At 44.3% G+C, this 21,105-nt stretch overlaps 1 long non-coding RNA gene across 1 annotated transcript in view; it reads right to left on the bottom strand.

The window, feature by feature from the left end:
* Positions 1–14,729, bottom strand: part of LOC119088224 — a 34,668-nt gene extending 19,939 nt beyond the window's left edge. Inside the window, exon 1 of the long non-coding RNA XR_005091849.1 lies at positions 14,617–14,729. This is a non-coding gene — a long non-coding RNA (uncharacterized LOC119088224). The remainder of the gene's footprint in view (positions 1–14,616) is intronic.
* Positions 14,730–21,105: the final 6,376 nt, after the last annotated feature.

The following is a 21,105-nucleotide window of genomic DNA, read 5'->3' as shown; positions in this document are numbered from 1 at the left end:
ACAGAGGCTTATATTAATTAAAACGGCTCGGCCATTAGCTCAGGCTTACTACTGACTAGCTCTTGCACTTAAACTCAGCCCATTTCTGTTAATCTATATGTCGCCACGTGTTCTGTGGCTTTACCTGTGTGCCATTACATGCTGCTCCCTGGACGGATGGGGGTGGGGCGGCTGACCTCTCCTGATTCAGCCTTCCCCTTCCCAGAATTCTTCTTGTCTGCTTATCCCACCTTTATTTCCTGCCTGGCTACTGGCCAATCAGCATTTTATTAAACCAGTATACAAAAGCATTATCCCACAGCAGCCATCCCAATTCACCCTCAGATTGTGTCAGTCTCCTCCTACTCCCAACCAACCCTCCCTTCTGTTCAGACAATGAAGATCCTCTACCCCTCATCTCGGTTACGAGAGTCTTCAGAGTCCTTGTACCATGGAAGAGAGATGTGTATTCAGGCAGCGTCCTTGGACACTATATAAGCAAGGCATTGGCTGCCTTAGTGAGAGGGACAGCAGGACTTAGAAATTCCAGGCAAGAATGGCCCAAGTGTTTTAGGTTGATCAGCTACTCCACATCCCACCCCACCCCTTTCCCTTCACACCTATGGCACTGAGATCTTCAGACACTAAAAAAAGTGTTGGTGTATCACTGACTATAGAGGGGCCCCAAACAGCTTGACCACACAGCTGCCATGACAGGCTTAGAGGCCCAGTCACAGTTTCTGTGACAGGCTTACTGGCAGGCAACATCCAGACCCAGAAAAAGCCATAAGCTGACTCCACCCAGGGAGAGCCTGCATCCAAGGGTAAGTACCTGACATCCCAAACATTCCAACCATTAGATAAGGTGGCCAGATGTCCCTGAGTTTAGCACACACTTATTTTTGTTTTACAGAGATGCCTAGAAAAAAAGTCAGCCAATTGGGGTCCTAAACCCTGAAATCCCCTCACACCAACCTCTGCTATGATAAAAACTCTACTCTGCCTGAGCTCAGGGCTCTCTGCTCTCACTGCTGCGTCAGACAGACAGAGAGACCAAGCTCAGAGCTTGAAAATAATAAAGGCTCTTTGCTTTCACATATGGGATTCAGTTTCTGTGGTGGTCTTTTGGGGGTCCCCACGATCTGGGCATAACATGATCTCCTTGTAGCACTAAGTGTCTTTTATTAAATCTCATTTTTTTTTCTTCTATAGCTTCGCTTAACAGAAGTCCTGGCTCATAGCTTCAAATAAGCAGTAACTTCATAATCATTTTTATTGCTGTTATTGTCACACTACGATAACTCTTTGTTTACTTTTCAAATTTACAACTAAGTCTTCCAACACAGAATATTAAGTTGCTGTCATAGGAGAGGTTAGATCTCTCTCACTCATATTCCCACAGCTAGCACAGTATTGGTACACAAATCAGATGCGTTTTTCTCACAGTAAGTCCTGTCATGGTACACATAGACACACACCCACACACAAACACACAAACACGCAGAGAAACTGAAGTAGCCAGCTTTATAGTCTGAAACATGAATGTTCAGATAGGGCTTTGTGTATAGATAGCACATCAGTTCCCAGGCAGAGGGATTCCTTTATCTATCTGAAAAATGGCCATGGGAAATGCTGGTTGTGCAATATTAACCACCTTTTCCTGAGGGAACACTCTACCAGGGCTTAGACATGAAATTTATCTTCACTAGCCACAGATCCTTTGCCAAACCCATTTGAAAGCCATTCATTTGGAAGGGTTTTTGATCAATCTAGTTTGCAGCCAAGGCACCTTCCTGTCCTGTAATCAAAATCCAGAGTACAAAGCAAGCAGACCTGGATCTCAGACATGAAAAGACAAAGAGGAACCGACCCTTGGAAAAAACACTAATAGGAACACAATTGAAATGAAAATACACTCCAAATTACGTTTATATAAAAGGCACAGAAAACTATTTTTACCACCCAAAACAAACAAGATATTTAATCTGTTACCTTCTCTGCAGCCAAAAGAATTTCCCATTGTTCAGAGCAGCTCAGGGGGTATGCAGGTTCTGGGACCAGACTCTCAGCATTTGGGTACCACTTCCAACCCCCTCCAATGCTGCGCTTCTGACCACATCCTTAAACTTCTTCAGGCCTTACCCACGCTTGTAAATGAGGGGATGCCATCATGTAACAGGATGGTTGTGAGCATACGTTAGATAATGCAGATAGAATATTACACCCGTGTCTGGCACGTAGAACAAACACCTCTGCTCACAGTATTATTAATAGTAGCAATAAATCACAGTACTAGTTCTTTGTTGTCATTATTGTCTTAAGACAAAGTTTCACTATGGAGCCCTGGCTGGCCTGGAACTTACTATGTCAACCAGGATGGCTTCGAACTCACAGAGATCGGCCTACCTCTGACCTGGGTGCTGAGATTAGAGGCATGTGCCACCGTTCCCAGCCTAATAGTAGTTTTATAGTACAATAATAGTAATTAATAGTTATTAATATTACTGGATTCATAAGATTATAAAGTAATAATCCTTACGACTATTGTAATTAATAATATAGCATTAAAGTAATTAATCATTCTTAATACTATTATAAGTCATACTATTAAAACTCTTCACTGAGTTTTCCAACTCTCCACCTGAGATTTCCAACTTAGAAAATAACATCAGCTCCTAATTATCCATCTATCTACCTTACAATGGGTACTGTCTTTATGTATGTGTATGTGTGCATGTGTGTGTCTGTCTGTCTGTCTGTCTCATTCACTGTGGAATGGATACCAGTGTTTTACTACAAAAGAACACAAAGAGCCCTTTAATTCTGGTGGCTTCTACCCTTGGGTTATAAAAACAGGTTAACATTATGGGAAATAAAGATTAGAAGACCCTGTCTGTAGTTGTACGCACAACTGTCATCCAAACCAGCTACAAAAATAACATGTTTTGAAAACATCACACTGAGAACTACGATTTAAACCCCTTAATTTAACTTTGCTTTGCCTTTAAAGGACAAAACCTCCTTGAACTTTAAATAGCTCCAATTTTAACTCTGCTCTCTCATCGAGGTTTCCAGGTCCACAAGCCACTGTTTGACTACAGAGGGCATGTGAAAGATGGCCCCTCGCGACCACTGCTCATGTACTAACTCGCCAGCTACCATTCCGAGCTAATTGCTGCTCCAGACCAAAGCGCTCCAGGGGGGAACAAGGGCTACACCAGCCAACTGCAGCCTCCCTGGTCACTGTCCTTTTTTTTTTTTCTTTCTGGAGCTGAACTCTCCCATGCAGTAAAAGCGGAGGAAGGAAGGAAAAGGGAGGGCTATTTTACTTTCCAATCCACATACCTGGGAAATGTCTCCCTGCATTCTTGTATCAATCCTGGGTTATTAGCTCTTGTCACCATCACAGATGAGAAAATGTAATCAGGTAAACGTTGAAATAACATTCAAAAGAGTTTGGCCCGTGTCAGTGGTTCCCATTGCTGGCTCCTGGGCACTGGGCCTGAGACCCCATTTTAGCTCTTCTCCATTTTAGCTCTTCTCGAGCTGCATTTATAATCTAGCAAGGTGACTTTAATATGCAGCCATGGCCAAGCCCACAAGTCCACTCTCTCTAACTGAACCTTTGATAGACTTAAGGAGCCAGATGCTGTAGCACCAACCAACATCTGCTCAGGCCCTGGACATGGTTAGATGCTGTGCTGGGCTCCAAGCACACACAAATATCTGAAAATTGAAGACTGTATAACATACCTGTTATTCAAATTTCTACAAAAGTAATAAGTTTTAAAGAAAAATTTTCCTCATTTTTACTAGGATAGGAATATATTACAGCAAGTATTTCTGATGAAGCAAATAAACTCATTACAATCACCAAGCTTGATTTGAAATTAAATCAATATTTGAAAAATATGGGACTGGGCATGGTGGTTCATGCCTTTAATCCCATTGCCTGGGAGGCAGAAACAGGTATGGGGGGGGTCAGCCCACTTTCCATAGAAAGTGTGGTGGTTTGAATGCTCGTAGGGAGGGGCACTAGTAGGAGGCGTGGCCTTGTTGGAAGTGGTAGGAGGAAGTGTGTCACTGGGGGTGGGCTTTGAGGGTTCACATGCTCAAGCCAGGCCCAGTGTCTCTCTCTCTTCCTGCTGCCTGCCAGCCTGGGTGTAGAACTCTCGTCTCCTTCTCCTGTACTATGTCTACCTGTGGTCTGCCATGCTTCCCGCCATGATGATAAAGAACTAAACCTCTGAGCCTGTAAGCCATTTCCAATTAAATGCTTTCCTTCTTTCTCAAATGCTAGATTACAGGTATGCACCACCATATCTGTTTTATGCAATACTTGAGGTCAAACCCAGGGTCCAATGCATCCTAGATAAACACTCCATTAACTGAGCTACATCCACAACCCTGTAAGTAGCCTGTAACAAAAAAACCTCCCAGGAGTAATGTCCATCATTTTGACTGTGAATATGCTTTCTAAAATCCTAAGGAAATTGAAGTCACGAATAGCAAGAAAAAAATAAAAAGACAAAAACACAGACAAACAAACAGGACAGGGCTAGAGAGATGACTCAGTGGTTAAGAACACTGCTGCTCAGTTCGTAGCACCCAACAGGGCAGCTCACAACTGCCGGTAACTCTAGTTCCATGGGATCCCATGGCCTCTTCTCAACTCCTGGAGTGACTGCACCTACAGGAATAGGCTTCCACACACATACACACAATCAAAGGGAACAGAGCCGAGTGTGGTAGCACACACCTTTAATCCCAGCACGGGGAGGCAGAATCTAAGGCTGTCTGTGAGTTCCAGGCCAGTCTGGTCTACATAGTGAGCTTCAGGTCAGCCGAGGCGGTATAGTGAGATCGTGGCTCAAATAAATAAATAAATCCAATCTTTCTCTAAGCCCGACAAGTCTATGGACCACGCTTAGGCCAGCGCTTTGGGACAGAGTAAAGAGGCAGCAGAAGAATGGATGGTGGGTAGACTTGAGACAACGAGACGTCACAGAGCTGACCACCTCTCCAGCCTCCTCAGACGAAAATTGAGTTTTTCTACTTCGATATGCATATTTAACTATGAAAAGGAAAATCTCCAAAGTGAAATCCCCTGTAGATTTAAACATTTAAACTAGAGTTGTGATAGGGATGGCCTGGAGATTTGAAGCACAAGAGGGCGCTTTCACAAAGCTCAACACCTCTTGGATTCTATTTGATTACCCAAATGATAATTGGTAACAGCGATAATGAGTGTGGCAAGTTTTAATAAAGGGTAGAGAATCCTATGTTAGAGCAACATATGTTAAACTACATGCAAATCAGATTTGTCAAGGTAAAAAACAAATTATGTTAGTCTGGAGAAACTTGGATCCATTATTCATTTCCAGATCAAGCCATTTTGACATTGTAGAGGGAAACTTCATCAGAACCAAATCCATCATAATATCAGAAGCTCCAGATTTGGAAATTCAGAAGTTCACTGCAGAAGCAAATGGTATATCCTTAACACTGGAGGAAATTCAGAAATCCACTGCAGAAGCAAATGGCAGATCCTTAAGGCTGGAGGAAATCTTGAGGTCAGTTCTAACTATTGGACTCTGTTAACATGTCCACCAGCGAGCATGCATGCATGCATGAAGGGCATACTATGTTCCAGCCCATACTGGGTCCTTTCCAGGTTTTCTGAGGAAAGTCTCCAAAGGAAGGAATGTCCCACTATCCCTGAACAGAAGAAGTTCCAGCAATCAACGCTGAACTGATGATGGCCACTCCCCTTCTGCTTGTCCCCTCTGCTATGACCACACCCACTGCTGACCTTCTGATTGCAAAATTGAAAGATTCGGTGCCCTGAAGTACTAGGACTACAGGTGTGCACCACCATACCTGCCTCTTTTTTCTCTTCTTTTTTCAATGTGTAATACATTTCATCACATTTATTTGTGTGTGTGTGCATGTGTGCATGTGTGTGTGTGTGTGTGTGTGTGTGTGTGTGTGTGTGTGTGTATGCATATGTACATGTAGAGAAGTGAGAAGATTTGTGGAAGTCGGTTCTCTTCTACTACGTGGGTTCTGGGAATCAAACTCAGGCCATCAGGCTTGGCAGCAAGCAGCTTAACCTGCTGAACCACTTCACTGGCCTTTTTTCTCTTTTAAATGTCCCATTTTTATTTCCCATCACTGGAATAATTGGAACATTTGACACTAATGGCTGCAATGTGTATTTAACTTGAAGCCTAATTAAATTTTTTTCTCTTTAAATTAGATAGTTACCCCGTCAGATGCTGTTATGACAGCCTATACTTTCCTACAGAACACTTGCTAGAGTGTATAAACAAATACTTAAGAGCTTGGGTCTTGCTGCCAAACACGTAGGCTTCAGACCTTGGCACAGTATGGAGTAGATGAATGAGCTTAGCCACACTTTCTATAGCTCAGTGTCTTCAGTGATAGAGCGACAGTGATACCCACCTCACAGATGACTATAAATGTCAATAACAATATTTACAGATTCCTTAGGACGTTTTAACTGTCCAACAGCGAGTCTTATGTATATATAACCTAATAGAAAAATCTGTTTTCCACCGAGCTCTGAGCTCTGTGAGGACAAGAATCATGTCCGCTCTGCTTAGCATTTTATGCCTCGTGCTTAGCTTCACCTTCTGCATGGAACTGTCGTGGAACTGTTTGTGACTGAGTGAAGGAATACATGTAGAAGCGGAGGGAGAGGCAAACAATGCTGGTGGAACACACCCTGCTACTGTCTCCTATAAAGAGCACAGTGAGGCTGGGGAGAGAGCTCGGTAAGGTAAGAAACACTCACTGGCTGTGAAAGCTAGAGGACCTGAGTTCAAATCCCCAGCACTCACACCACGCCAGGCATGGCCGCGGGTGTCTGTAACTGCAGCCCACCCCACTCACACCACAGCCAGGCACGGCTGCCGGTGTCTGTAACCGCAGCCCACCAGGAGAGCTGGGAAGACAGGTTGATCCCAGGAACCTAATGACCAGTTAGACTACCTGAATGGTGAGCTTCAAGTTCAGTGAGAGTCCTGGTCACAAAAAGCTAGCATGGATCCAGGCATGGTGGGGCACACCTTTAATCCCAGCACTGGCTGGAAACAGAAGCAGGTAGATCTCTGTGAGTTCAAGGCCAGCCTGGTCCACATAGTGAGTTCCAGGCCAGCCAGGCCTATCTCATAACTCTGTCTGAAAAACGAATGAATGAATAAATAAATAAACAAACAAACAAACGAAAGAGTTAATTGAGAAAAAAACCCGCTAACAATATCTCCTGGTCCCCACCCATACACACACATGCGAATATGAGAGAGAGAGAAGCAATCTTCCCACAATTGATCCATAAGTTCCCTGGAACATCCTCTCCTCAACCATCAACTCGCTCCTCTCTTCCTCCAGGTCAGTTCTCCTGGCTTTTGTGTCTCTGGTTACATAAGCTGAGCTATGAGCAATGCTTCGGCCCTTCGGGAGTGGCAACCTGAATATTGCCTGAATGTTCAGGACAGGCAACCACGCTGCTAAATATTCTTTCCTGGCCCTCAGTGGTGCTCACTCCCTTGGTTTTGGTGTCTCACAAAACCACAGCCCACATCTGTGTATTCAAGCTGGAGCCCAGGCTTTCTAGCTAGTGATAGATGGCGACATTTTAACTCTAGAAACCTGCTATTCATACGTAAAGACACTTGGCAGTCTCCTGGTCAGTTACTTTCTGAGTTGAGACCTTTTTGGGGCCAGATCTAAAGGTGTGGCTCCCACTCGGGATTGCATATCCACTCAGGAGCGGGTAAAGATGGGCTCTTGATGAAGTCAGCTGGCATGAGCAGCTTCGCTCTGTTCTGGTTTTGCAGTTTTTGCATTCGCTGTAATCTTTTCAAAAGAGCCCTTAATAGCATTTAGACCTTGCAAAACACTGACAGTGCCAGACACCATTTGCCTAAAAGGGAAGGTTACGGGCGCAGAAAAAGTCATCACTGCTCTTGACTGGTGGCCAAGATCTTCAGATTCTTTAGGGTGTGAGCTAATAGGATCCTGGAGGAAGGGATGACAGCAAACAGGCTTTGTCTAATGATCCTGAGAGTGGCTTCCCCGTGAAGCGTTTCCTCACTAGCTTGTGAATCTGGGCAGCAACCCAAATTTGGAAACAACATATCCGTGAGTATCCAAATGAGTCCATCTGCACTTGCTCTTTCCCTTCAGGCAGAATGATTCAAGCTTCTTTGAGGAGTAACGTCTTGGTCTTTGAAAATCAAGAGAATTAAACACGACAGAACCATAGGATAACTAGGTCAAAGGTCAGAAAAGAGGCTTCAAATAAGACCTCATTATCTCTACATGCCCCCAATCACTTGTTTTATATAAAATATAATTAATTTGTATTACATGTAAATATAATACGTATATTACTTTTGCCTCAAAACAAGGCCTTCTCTAAACCAAAAGTAGTCATAAATTTCAAATTATATGTTTAAACAATTTTTCAGGATCTCAGCAGGTAAGGGCACTTGCCACCAAGCTTAAAGATCTGAGTTTGATTCCCAGATCCCACATGGTGAATAGAAATAACTAAATTGTCCTTTACCTCTGAGTGAGTGCTGGGGCATTCACCACACACCCACACACCTTCCCTTGGCACCCACACACCTTCTTGCACCACACACTCCTCAGCACACACACACACACACACACACACACACACACACACTACATTTCTCTGCTCATTTAAGAATTTTTTTTTTTTTTTTTTTTGGTTTTTCGAGACAGGGTTTCTCTGTGTAGCTTTGCGCCTTTCCTGGAACTCACTTGGTAGCCCAGGCTGGCCTCAAACTCACAGAGATCCGCCTGGCTCTGCCTCCCGAGTGCTGGGATTAAAGGCGTGCGCCACCAACACCCGGCTTCATTTAAGAATTTTTAATGTGTTTGGTGTAGCTCAGTTGATACTATACTTACCTAGGAAGAACAAAGCTGTAGATGTAAACAACCGTCTTATTAAATAAGAAACACAGAACCAATGCAAAGAAGAAAGCCAAGAGATCAGAACTAAGAGCCTTACCGCCTGCTGCAGCTAGCCTCTTCAGCCAAAAGACCTCTCCAAAAGGACCTACTTCCTGTGTGTTTGTCTTTATATAGTCTTTCTGTTCTGCCTTCTCATTGGTTATAAACCCAAACACATGACTGCCTCGTCTCTGCCTGTATGTACAGCCCTCCAGGTCTTCTATGGTATTGAGATTAAAGGCGTGTGTCTCCAATGCTGGCTGTATCCTTGAACACACAGAGATCTACCTAGCTCTGACTTCCAAGTGCTGGGATTAAGGCATGCGCCACGAACACCCAGCTCTGCTATGGCTTGCTATTAGCTCTGACCCCCAGGCAAGTTTATTTATTAACATACAAATAAAATCACCTTTCAGTACAAATAAAATACCACCATACTTCCCCTTTTCTATTTTAATAAAAAGAAAAAAGGAAAAAGCTTATAATTAACATAAGAAAAACTATATACAAAAGTACAATAACTATATACAATATATACAAGTAATAAATACCTAAACAATGTCTAGTCCAGAGAAAATAATTCCATTATCTATCCTATTTTGGTAAGTCCAAAATGTATCTAATTCACTTTCTATCCTAATTAATCTTCAACTATAACTAATCTTCAACTATAACTAACTAATCTTCAACTCCCTCAGAGACCCAAGAAGGAAACAATATTACCTAATAAAAATAAAAACAGGAAGTACATGCAAGCAACTTCCAAAAAATTGTGAGTTGACAGAAACAGCCAGCTGCCTGGACAGTCACCTGAGATTCCTCCGCAGTGTTGGGGCATCATCTTCAGCCTATAGGCTTAGCGTATTGACAGACTCATTTGTGAAGTAGGATGTACACAAGGTCAACAGTTCAACCTCAACATTGGGTGAGAGCAGTCCATGTACCAGAAACACCTGAATTCCACTAGTGTCCTGTCATGATTCAGGATTTTAAATTCTGGAAATTGTTGATGTTTTTTTTAATTCAGCTGTCCATTCTTCTTGGCTGTGTATATATGGCTTCACCTCAGCACAAAGCCCTGGGTTCAACTCCCAGCACTGCACAAAACAGGTGTGTTGCTCACATCTATAATCCTAGTACTTTGAAGGTAGAGCCAGGTAGATCAGGAGTTAAAGGTCATCTCTGGCTACATAGCAGTATGAAGTCACCTGGGTTACATGAGACCCTATCTCAAATAAAGTATTTTTTGTCATATTAATTTGGTTGTTAGAGATCTGTCTGGAGGTAGCATTCACTATTTGCCTGGGGTTATTACAAAAGTTTAAAATTGTGTAAAGAGACTCAATACTTCACTAGACTTCTTTTTTTGTTTGTTTGTTTTGTTTTTTTGTTTTTGTTTTTGTTTTTTTGAGACAGTGTTTCTCTGTGTAGTTTTGGTGCCTGTCCTAGATCTCGATCTATAGACCAGGCTGGCCTCGAACTCACAGAGATCTGTCTGCCTCTGCCTCCTGAGTGCTGGGATTAAAGGCGTGCACTACCACCTCCCGGCACTCACCAGACTTCTTAATAAAGTCCATTTTTCTTTCATTTTCCTTCAGGATGGCTAAGTGAGCAGTCTGCTCCACAAAGAGTTTATGATATTTTAGCCAGAGAATTTGCACCTTTAAAACCTCAGTTATGCCAGGCAGTGGTGGCCCACAACTTTAATCCCAGCACTTGGGAGGCAGAGCCAGGCGGATCTCTGTGAGTTTGAGGCCAGCCTGGTCTACAGAGCGAGATCCAGGACAAACACCAAAACTACACAGAGAAACCCTGTCTCAAAAAATCCTCAGTTACAATGGCCATCATTTCCTGCAGCTGTCTGTCTTAAGGGTATCCAAACAAATGCAATGTGTGAGTTCTAGGGAGGGAGATGGGATAGCTCAATTGTACCCTTAAAACCAGTATCTCAGCCAGGTGGTGGTGCATGCCTTTAATCTGAGCACTTGGGAGGTAGAGGCAGGCGGATGTCTGAGTTCCAGGCCAGTCTGATCTACAGAGTGAGTTTCAGGATGGACAGGGCTACACAGAGAAACCTAGTCTCAACACAAACCAATATCTCAAGTATTGTAAAAGGTCAGCTTCCATGTGTCATCTCCAACCTGTTCCTCTGAAAATTCCTGGAAGCATCTGACATAACTTATAAACCCATGGAAAGTCAATGGACAGGATATGTGTATCTGTCAGCTTCCGGTCACTGTGACAAAACCCAAAGATAACCAGCCTGTTTATTGAAAAAGGCTCTCACCATGCAGCCCTGGCTGGTCTTTAGCTCACAGTGCCCTGCATCAGCCTCCCGAGTGCTGGGATAAGAGGCTCTCACTATTGTGTTCACCTGAGATAACCAACCTTTAGGAAGGGTTAGTCAGGTTCACAGTGTCAGGAGGTTCAACCCATGGTTGGTGGCCCACGACTTTGGGGTCTATGAGACGTACATTGTGGCAGGGGAGAGCATGGGAGGGCAAAGCTGACAAGTTCGTGACAGCAAAGGAAGACAGGAAGTGGCGGGGTCCTGATACCCTACAAGGGCACCCCAGGGCCGGAACTTCTATCCATCAGGTGCCGCATCTTAGAGGTCTCACCGCCTCTTTGTAGGACCATAGACTGGCAACTGAACTCTGTTGTTTTCTTTTGTTTTTCCAGACAGGGTTTCTCTGTGTAGCCCTGGCCATCCTGAAACTCGCTCTGCAGACCAGGCTGGCCTCGAACCCAGAGACCTGCTTGCCTCTGCCTCATACATGGGCCTTTGGAGGAACATTTCCTGTCCAAACTATAACAATACACAAAGTTAATTTGTATTTACTATTGAGATTCTTCTCTTCTTGATAGGAAGATCACAAGCTCCGTTTGCTGAGAAACTGTTTCTAGCTTGCTGCGCTCAGTGTTTACTTGTTCTCATTTTTAAGGACTTCACAACTTATTGGGAGATTACAAAGAATGTTTATATGAGAATGTTAATAAGACAGGAGATTTAAGGCATATTTTCCATCTTGGTAGTATACCACTAATCTACTTGAGCTGTAATGCCAGACAAGCTGCCAAATCAGGAAACTGGAGCGGCTCCCTCTACAGTTTTAATTAAAGTGGTGTTTGTTAGAAGCAAGATGATCATTTCCCCCTTTATTAGCACACTTCCCAAATATCAGTAAACCCTGGAGTCAACCCTCTTGTGGCCATTCCTTAGGAGATTGAGATGCTGCTTCGGTGAAACGTTACTGAAGCAACTGGGGAAAAAATAATTTATGTTGAAACTTTGAATCATTTGGATTTTAAATAGTAATCAGAATTGGACTCACTCTTCTCCATGCCTTCATCATAAGACCTAGAGGGCCTTAAAGCACCCCAGTTAGCTGTCTGTCTTCAAATGTCATCAGGTGGAGTTGAAGAGACCTTTTACTGCTTCAGATCAAATTGCCACATGTTACTTTTTTTTTTTTTTTTTTAGTTTTTGTCCCTTTTTTTTTAAATGTAAAAACATTTTATGTATAACTGCAGGAGAAATAATACACAGATAGCTTGAACATAAAAACAGGTTATAATTAAAAGTTCAGGGTTATTTGAAACTGGAAAATATTTTCTCTGTAGAAAATAGTAAAAATGATAACATTTCCCAGTAAGCCCTTTTAAGACAAATAATAGCTGGATTATACATATAAATATTGATTAGATTCTGGGATACAGAAGAAACCTATCTTCATCTGTTCAGAGAGCTATGTTTTACTTAAGTTGTTACTTAAGTCTGGACTCCGTGGAGACCGTCTCACATAAATGCCAGTCCATTCCGATCCCACCTGTGAGGGAGCTGGAGTGCCTGGCCCTGCTTTGCGGCAGGGTAGCCTTGGCCTCATGGCTTCCTTCAGCAGCTAAGGGACAAATGGCTGCGAGGATAGTCTCACCTGTGGTCTCGGATGTGGTCACTTTACTACCCCACCTCTAGGTGGCCCCTGAGTGCTGTGTTCCCTCCCCACAGCCAACTTCTCACCCACGGCTGTGCTCACATCAGAGATGGCCCTTAGTGGTCTCCAAGGCCGAGAGCATGGCTGGGAGCCTTCCATAGGATTATTGTTAGAAATTCTTCCTCTGAGCCAGCTGACTCTTCAGTTCTTGGGCCATTTCCTTTAAGTGTCGTTCCCTACAATTCCTAAGTGGCTTTGGCCATGCATAATTTATGGCTTCTATTTTTAAAGTGCAATGAGAAATCAATAAGACCATGAACACACCCGCTGTTATAAATGTCCTCGAAACAATCATCATCCTGGGCCATGCTACCCTTTTCACAGAGGTAACCAGAACAAATGGCACCCTCTTAATGCCGGTTATTTCATGCAGGTTGAGCTGTGGTCGAATGAAATATTCAGTAGCAATAAGGAAGAACGTGTTACTTTGGAACTGTAAGTTTGGATGAGCCATCTGAGGCAGCATGGGAACACAATGGTGCTGTAGTGAAGCTGAGGTTCAGATGTTAAAGACTATCTACTCTACAGGTTATTATGGGATGCTCTCTAGCTAACAAAATCCTATTGAAATTTCTACCATGCAACTCACAGTATAATATTTATTGAAATCTTTGACTACATTACATGTATTTGAAAAGTTAAAACTACAGGATGGCCTTGGGCAGTGGTGGCGCACGCCTTTAATCCCAGCACTCAGGAGGCAGAGGCAGGCAGATCTCTATGAGTTCAAGGCCAGCCTGGGCTACAGAGTGAGTTCCAGGAAAGGCACACAGAGAAACCCTGTCTTTAAAAACCAAAAAAAAACCAAACAAACAAAAAAAAAAACCAAACAAACAAACAAACAAAAAAACCCTACAGGATGATCATTGTTTTGTTAACATATGGCTAAGAACTTCATTAAGTTATTCAATAAACAGTCATTAAATCCGTACAGTGTGCCAGCCGCCTTGCTGCGGTAGGTATTGATGCTACAGTGATGGAAAGGTCTCCCTTCCTGCCTTTAAGGTGTTCTCAGTCTACTTCATCTGTGTCTCAGGCTTCCACTGAGTGCCTTGCAAATCATGTATCACTGAAAGCTTCCTGAGTGAGCCAAGAAACAGACTAGAGAATCAAGAAACAGAAGCTTACTGAACAACTATTTAAAGATCCAGTCAGACCAGAGGACACTGGGCCAGAAAGCAAGAGGTGGTGTGTCTGTCTGCACCCTCTGCCTTTCTGTCTGTCTGTCTCTCTTAGTTCTCTCTGTGTCCCTGTGTCTGTCTCTGTGTCTCTCTTTCTGTCTCTGTCTCTGTCTCTAACAAGGTTTCACTTGTAGCCCTGCATGGCCTGGAATTCACTATGCAGACTCTGCTAGATTCAGACTCACAGAGATCTGCCTACCTCTGCCTCCTGAATGTTTGGGTTAATGGTATGTGCCAACACCACCACCACCAACACCAACACCCCTCTAATTTTCTTTCTTTTCTCCTCTTTCTTCTTGTTCTTTCAAGTCTTTCTTTCTTTCTTTTAGACAGGGTCTTGCTATGCTATCCAGGCCAGCATTATCGATATGCACCATCAAACCTGGAGCACGATTGTTATCGCTCTTCTTTGAGTTTAGGAAACAGAACATACCTAGTCTTTGCCCCATGCCTACCTTTTGACACCACTCAGCATCCAGGACTTGCCGTTTTCCAGTTGATATACCATCCCCCTTGCTCGCTCTTCTGTCCTTTAAGGAACAAAATGGCCAGAGCAGCACAAGGACCAGCTGCTTTGGTTTAATAAAGAACTAATTAACTAGGGCTTCTCGTCTCAGCTCCCCAGGCAGGTCACATGATCAGTTGGCATCAGATTCTAATTGAATAACCTTCTAATATATAATTTTCTTTGAGTTTAGTAGACCATGACTGGGCTTCAAGGGTCTCAGAAACAGGGCACCTTGTGAACATTACAATACAGCAAAAAGGCATTCCCTTCCAGCTAGGTTAGGGTTACTATTGCTGTGATGAAACTTGGGGAGCAAAGGGTTTACTTCACTCACAGTTCCATAGAGCAGTTTGTCATCAAAGGCAGTGAGGGCAGGACCTCCTTCAGTGCAGGAACCTGGAGACAGGGCTGACACAGAGGCCATGGAGGGGTGCTGCTTACTGGCTTGCTCCCCATGGCTTGCTCAGCCTGCTTTCTTATAAACCCCAGGACCACCAGCCCAGGGATGGTACCACCCACCATGGGCTGAGTCTTCCTCCATCAATCACTAAGAAAATGCCCTATGGTCAGATCTTATGTCAGTTTCTCAGTCTCCTTTCAGATAACTCTAGCTTGTGTCAAGTTGACACAAAACTAGACAGTACACCTTCTCTGTCTTGAGTGGTGGCACCAGAGCGGTGTATGGCTCCCTGTTAGCAACAGCCCAACGAGTCACAAGGAGTCTAGAGGGAGACTTTTAGGTGACTGTTTAGCAGGATTCCTGGAAACACTTGAGTACCTGGCATGAAACACCACTTCCATGTGGGGAAGCTGGGTTTGTCGATGGAAACTGTAAAGAAAGTGCCAGTTAGTGCAAAAGAACGGGGCTTCCAGGGCCTTGTCACCAAGCCTCAGGACCTGAGTTCAATCGTGAAGACCCACAAAGTGGAAAGAGAGAACGGACTCCTGCATGTTGTCCTCTGACCTACCTACACACACACACACACACACACACACACACACACACACCAAAAAAAGTTAAAAAAAAAAAAAAAAAAGAGAGAAAAGAAGGAAAGAAAGAAAGAAGGAAGGGAGGGAGGGAGGGAGGGAGGAGGGAGGAAGGAAGGAAGGAAGGAAGGAAGGAAGGAAGGAAGGAAGGAAGGAAGGAAAAAAAGAATGGGAAACTGGAGAGAGCTTGGTGTTTTGGAGCACTTTTTCTCTTGCAGAGAACCCAAGTTCTAGTCCCTACACCCACATGGTGGCTCACAACCACGTGTAACTCCAGTTTCAGAAGATCCGCTGCCCCCTTTTGAACTCTACAGCACCAGATACACACATGGTGGATATACGTGCAGGAAAAACACTCATACATATACAATAAATTAAGTAAATCTAAAAACTAATTAAAAGAAAAAGGATGGCCAACATACTGTCACATTTCTGAGTACAGACGATCGGCCTGGGTATTTTTGTTTCTGTGTTTGAAACAATCATGGTGCATAAAACATACAACTTTCAAGACTGAATTTGTGTATACCAGGAAAGTCACGAATCAACTCTTTGGTGAGAGTATCATCCATCTACTTAACTAAAAATTCCACCACAAAGTCATAGGCAGAAAACTAAGCAACAAAGTTGCCTGTGGACCAGTTTACCTCCTGAGAGGTGATAATGTAGGATTTATAATCTAGGATAACAGGATGTGTGGTGGAGGGTAGTGATTCCAAAGGTGCTAAGTAGTGCTGGGGGAGAACTTAGCCAATCTGCTCTCCGGACAAAGAGGGAAAGACAGTCCCTTCCCCCACACACACCCCTCCCCCGCTCCCATGGAACCCTGTGGTTACCAGTGTGGAAATTGAGAACACAGGAAATTATTCTTGTCATGCCCATAAAAACAGAGCCAAGAGGTCTCAGGGGAAAATGTTCCTGGTCACAAATGACTGTTTCAGGAACTTCTAGAGCCTGCTTTATCTTCTTACTATATTTTTTCTTCTTAACAACTGTCAATGAACTGCCAACTGTGACCTTAAACTTTACACAGTCCTTGCTATGTTCTCTAATCAGAGTTTGCCAGATCCCTAAGACAACTTGCATAAACTTCTCTGTCCTAGTAAAGCCTCAACTTGACTTCCGTTCTCCAGGCCTCTGTACGCATGTTCCACATTACATTCCCAGTTTTTCCTTCTCAAATGAAAGTTCCTCTATCGGAGGTTCTGCTCTGAACTTGTGTTTGAGAAATACATACCTTAGAGATAGATTCTCCTGCCCGTGGCCCTCACCAATCAAGGTCATGTAAATGTTCAACCAGGTTAGCTTTTCTTCGTTCATGAAGGTGTCAAGCTTGCTCAGCCAGATGATATCTCTTTTTATTTCTTCCTTTCTTTTGTTTTAAGGTTTATTTATTTATTTTTATTTAATGTGGGTAGGTGTTTTGCCTGAATGAATGTCTGTGCAACACATGCATGCTTGGTGTCTGTGGAAGCCAGAAGAGGGCACTGGACTCCTTTACTGGACTTTTAGGTGGTTATTAGCCATCGTATGTGTGATAGGAATTGAACCTGGATCCTCTGCAAGAGCAGACAGTGCTCTTAGCTGCTGGGCCATCTCTCCATGATTGTGTGTGTGTGTGTGTGTGTGTGTGTGTGTGTGTGTGTGTGTGTGTGTGTGTGTATGTGTGTGTGTGTGTGTTATGTGTGAGTAATTGTGCATGTGGAAACCAGAAGACAACCTCAAGTGTCATCCTCAGGAATGTCATTCACTTTCTTTGAGACCGGGTCTCTCACTGGCCAAGAGCTCACCAATTAGGCTAGGGTGGCTTATTAGCAAGGCCCAAGGATCTGCCTGTCTCAGCTCTGGAAATATAAGTATGTGTTGCTGTGCCCCATTTTTCACAGGGGTCCTGGGGATCTGAACTCAGGTACCCAGGCTTGCATGATAAGCACCTTACCAACTGAGCCATCTCTCCAGCCTCCTCCACTGTTGCTTAAGATAGTATCTTTGCTTCGTGTACCACTCCATTTTTTTTCAATATTAAATATTCACTCCTCTCTCCAAAATCTTAATTGAAAATCTAAGTACATGTTGTCATACATTAGTTGCTAACAGCTAGCTATTTCTAAGACCAGCGAGAACGTTGACAACAACCAAGTTCAGGCCTGAAAGGACCAACTCCCTAGGGGATGGCCAACTGGAGGTGGCCCCACGTGCACCAAGGAGCACTCTGGTTTCTGGTGTCTAGGTAACCAGGTTTATCAGTGCACACAGGTACACATTTGGGCCCAGGAGAGACAGAATACTCCAACAGACCATTTTAAGCCAGGACCTCTAGCAGTTCCAAAGAGCTAATTGGCCCCACAGCCACCACTGGGTGATGTTTTGGGAATGGGGCAGCCTATTTCTAACTCCTCATCTTCAAGAGGGAGGTGTGGGTAATCTCTAAATTCCAACCCTTGGAGAAAAGGAAGAGCTAGAAATAATCTGGACATGCTTGGCTTCTGTGTCTTCTCCCCCAGGAAAGCAAAAATGATGCCCTGCCTGGCAATGAGGAAAGATGGAATAGTGCATATCTTTAGCTCCCTGGCTCCTCATTTTAGAGGGCACGGTTTCCAGGATATTATGAGTTGAACTATGTTCTCCTAAAAGGGATATGTTGAAGTCCTAACCCCGAACGTCTCAGAATATAATGACATTGGAAATACTGTGGTGTGGTTTGGATGGTTCCAAATCCTGTATGACTGATGTTCTTACAAAATGAAAACATTTGGACACAGACCCAGGCATGACCAGAGGGCAGGCAGCGTGCAGATGTAGAGAGAACACAATACAATGGTGGAAGCAGCAATTAGGGTGATGTGGTCACAAGCCGAAGGCTATTTGGGGCTCCAGAGGTGAGGCTGGAAGGGCCAGAGGAGAAGCAGTGCCCTAGAGGCTTCCGAGGGACATGGCCCTGCAAAGGCTTACCTTCAGGCTTCTGTCTAGCCCCTGGAACTATGAGCCCATAAATTGCTGTTACACTCAGCCCTAGCAAGCTAACCCACAAGATAACCGGTCTTTCTGCCCAGTACCACCTTCTCTGCAGTGGTGCTGGCCTGGTACCAGTGAGATGGCTGGGCAGGGGACAGCATTTGCTGAACAAGCCTCGCAGACTGAGTCCCTATCCCTGGAAGCCATGGTGGAAAAAAAAAAGTGATTCTGGAAGGATGTTCTCTGACCGTGGGACGCATGTATGCGTGCACACATACCCAATAACAACCACAACAATAATAATAGCTATTATTATACATAAAGATTTTAAATTAAAAAAGCAAAGGAAGCCTGGTGTGTTTCTCCACATGTAATCACCGAGAGTGTTGAGTTGGAAGGGTGTGAAGTGGCCGTGAGGGCTGGGAAGTGATGAGACTTCGCTTCTCTCCACAGATTTTATCGAAAGCAACGCCAAAAGTTTGGTCAGTATCCTATTTCTCGGTTGTTTCTAGATTAGGGCAGAGATGGGAGCGGGAGGAGGGCTGGTTTTCCAACATAAACCTCTAAACCAGACTGAGGTACACAGTGCTTGCATTAACGTTTCGTCTTCCGACCAGCCCCGTAATAAGGTGTCTCCTCCCCCTCGACTGTGGTACCCAAGCATTCAACTCACAAGACACGGCACCCAGCATGCCGAGTCCAAGAAACAAAAGCCAAATCACTTCCGCGTGGACTCAGAGCAAACCAGTAATGAAGCCAGGTGCTTCATTCAAGAGAAGCAGTTGGAGGAGCACCTACTGGAACCACATGGCATTGACATGCTAGATCAGGGTCACTGCCATCTCACCTGTTAAGCTGAAATGCCGCTACTGTCTGGACAGGTGAACACGCTTTATTGGGCACCTGACCTGCACTGGTAGGTTAGTTCAGTGATAAACAAGTGATGACTTCTGCTTGGGGAGAGACACTGCCGCCTCCTGCTCTTGGGTCCATTTTGTAAAGCCAAAAGCTTGGGCATGAAGTTGTTCTCTGACTGAGCCAGGAACAAGGAGAGCTGAGGGTCCTTGCCCACCATGGGATACTGCCACTTAGAGGTGGCAATCCAGGGAATGACCGGCTACATGGGACTCCGTGGTCAAAGACATGAAAAGAACTTGCTACAAAAACAAGATAAAACCTCCTCTTCCATCCCCACCCCACCCCCTCACCCCGGGTCTCCTCAGACCCCTGACATTGCCATGTGCTTTGTGGGTTTTCCTTCAGGATGTGGAACAGAGCATGTGGCCTCGGGGCTCTTTATAAGGAGCAAGGAGCTGGTCTCAGGACAAGTCTCCCAAGGGACACTGGCTAAGAAACGTGGAGAGAATACCTTGGGAGGTAGTCTATGTCTTTCTGCTCTGTACCACCTCTCCTGCAATTGTGCTGGCCTGGTACCAGAGACATGGCTCGGCAGGGGAAAGCATTTGCTGAACAAGCCTCACAAACTGAGTCCTATCCCTGGAACCCACGGAGGAAAAAAAGAAGTAACTCTGGAAAGCTGTTCTCTGACTCCCATAAGTGTGTGTGTGTGTGTGTGTGTGTGTGTGTGTGTGTGTGTGTGTATGTGTGTGTGTGTGTGTATACATATACATGTAATCTGGTACATATACATGTAATCTAGTCAGGATACTCAGATTTCCTTTTTTTTTTTTCTTTTTCTTTTTGTCTTTTGAGACCAGGTCTGATGTAGCCCAGGCCTTGAACTCCCTATGTATTCAAGGCTGGTCTTGATCTCCATGCCTCTGTCTCCCACATGTTGGGATGACAGGCATGACCCACAACTCCCAGCCCATCTGTGTTCACTTCCCAGGCCGAGCTCTCCTGTCCACCTTCTTTCTCTACGGTAATGTAGACCTCGTGATCCTCTTGTAATTTCCTCCGACGTGGGGCCCACAGGGCCGCAGCAGCAGGCACTACAGCCTCAATCACCAGGATCTCTGAATACTGATTATTTCTCAGAAATAGATCAAGTCTTAGCCAGGTATTGCTCCAGGGTCTACATGATGCCCTCAGATACGCCGTGTGACCATCGATGTTCCACAGATTATCAGGACTGCAGTGTTCCTTCTAGAAGGTTAATGTTTCCCTTGCTGGAGGGAAGTACACCCACTTCTTAATAAATCACAAGGTACAAACTCCTTCGCCACCGGATCACCTGACCTTCAGCTATCTCAAAATAATCCATCAGAAATGACTCTGCTGTTGGGGAAGGGGTGTCCCCCACACTCTACCTAATCCACCATCACAGTTTTGCAATGCTACATGGCATCACTCTTTTAGAGCTATGGGATGTGATAAGTTAAATGAGTAATAAATATAGTCCTTATTCAGCACAGCCATTCTCCTTGACTGTTTTCCTCCTGGAACATTACAGGACAGGCAGACACACAGAGGGGTCACTTTTGTAGTAATATTTTTTTCTGAGTAGAGAACCTAGGTAAATAGTCTCAAGAAA

The sequence above is a fragment of the Peromyscus leucopus genome, chromosome 6, assembly GCF_004664715.2.
Source record: "Peromyscus leucopus breed LL Stock chromosome 6, UCI_PerLeu_2.1, whole genome shotgun sequence".
NCBI classification, from domain to species: Eukaryota; Metazoa; Chordata; class Mammalia; order Rodentia; family Cricetidae; genus Peromyscus; species Peromyscus leucopus.
This window is presented reverse-complemented; position numbering and strand designations above follow the sequence as displayed.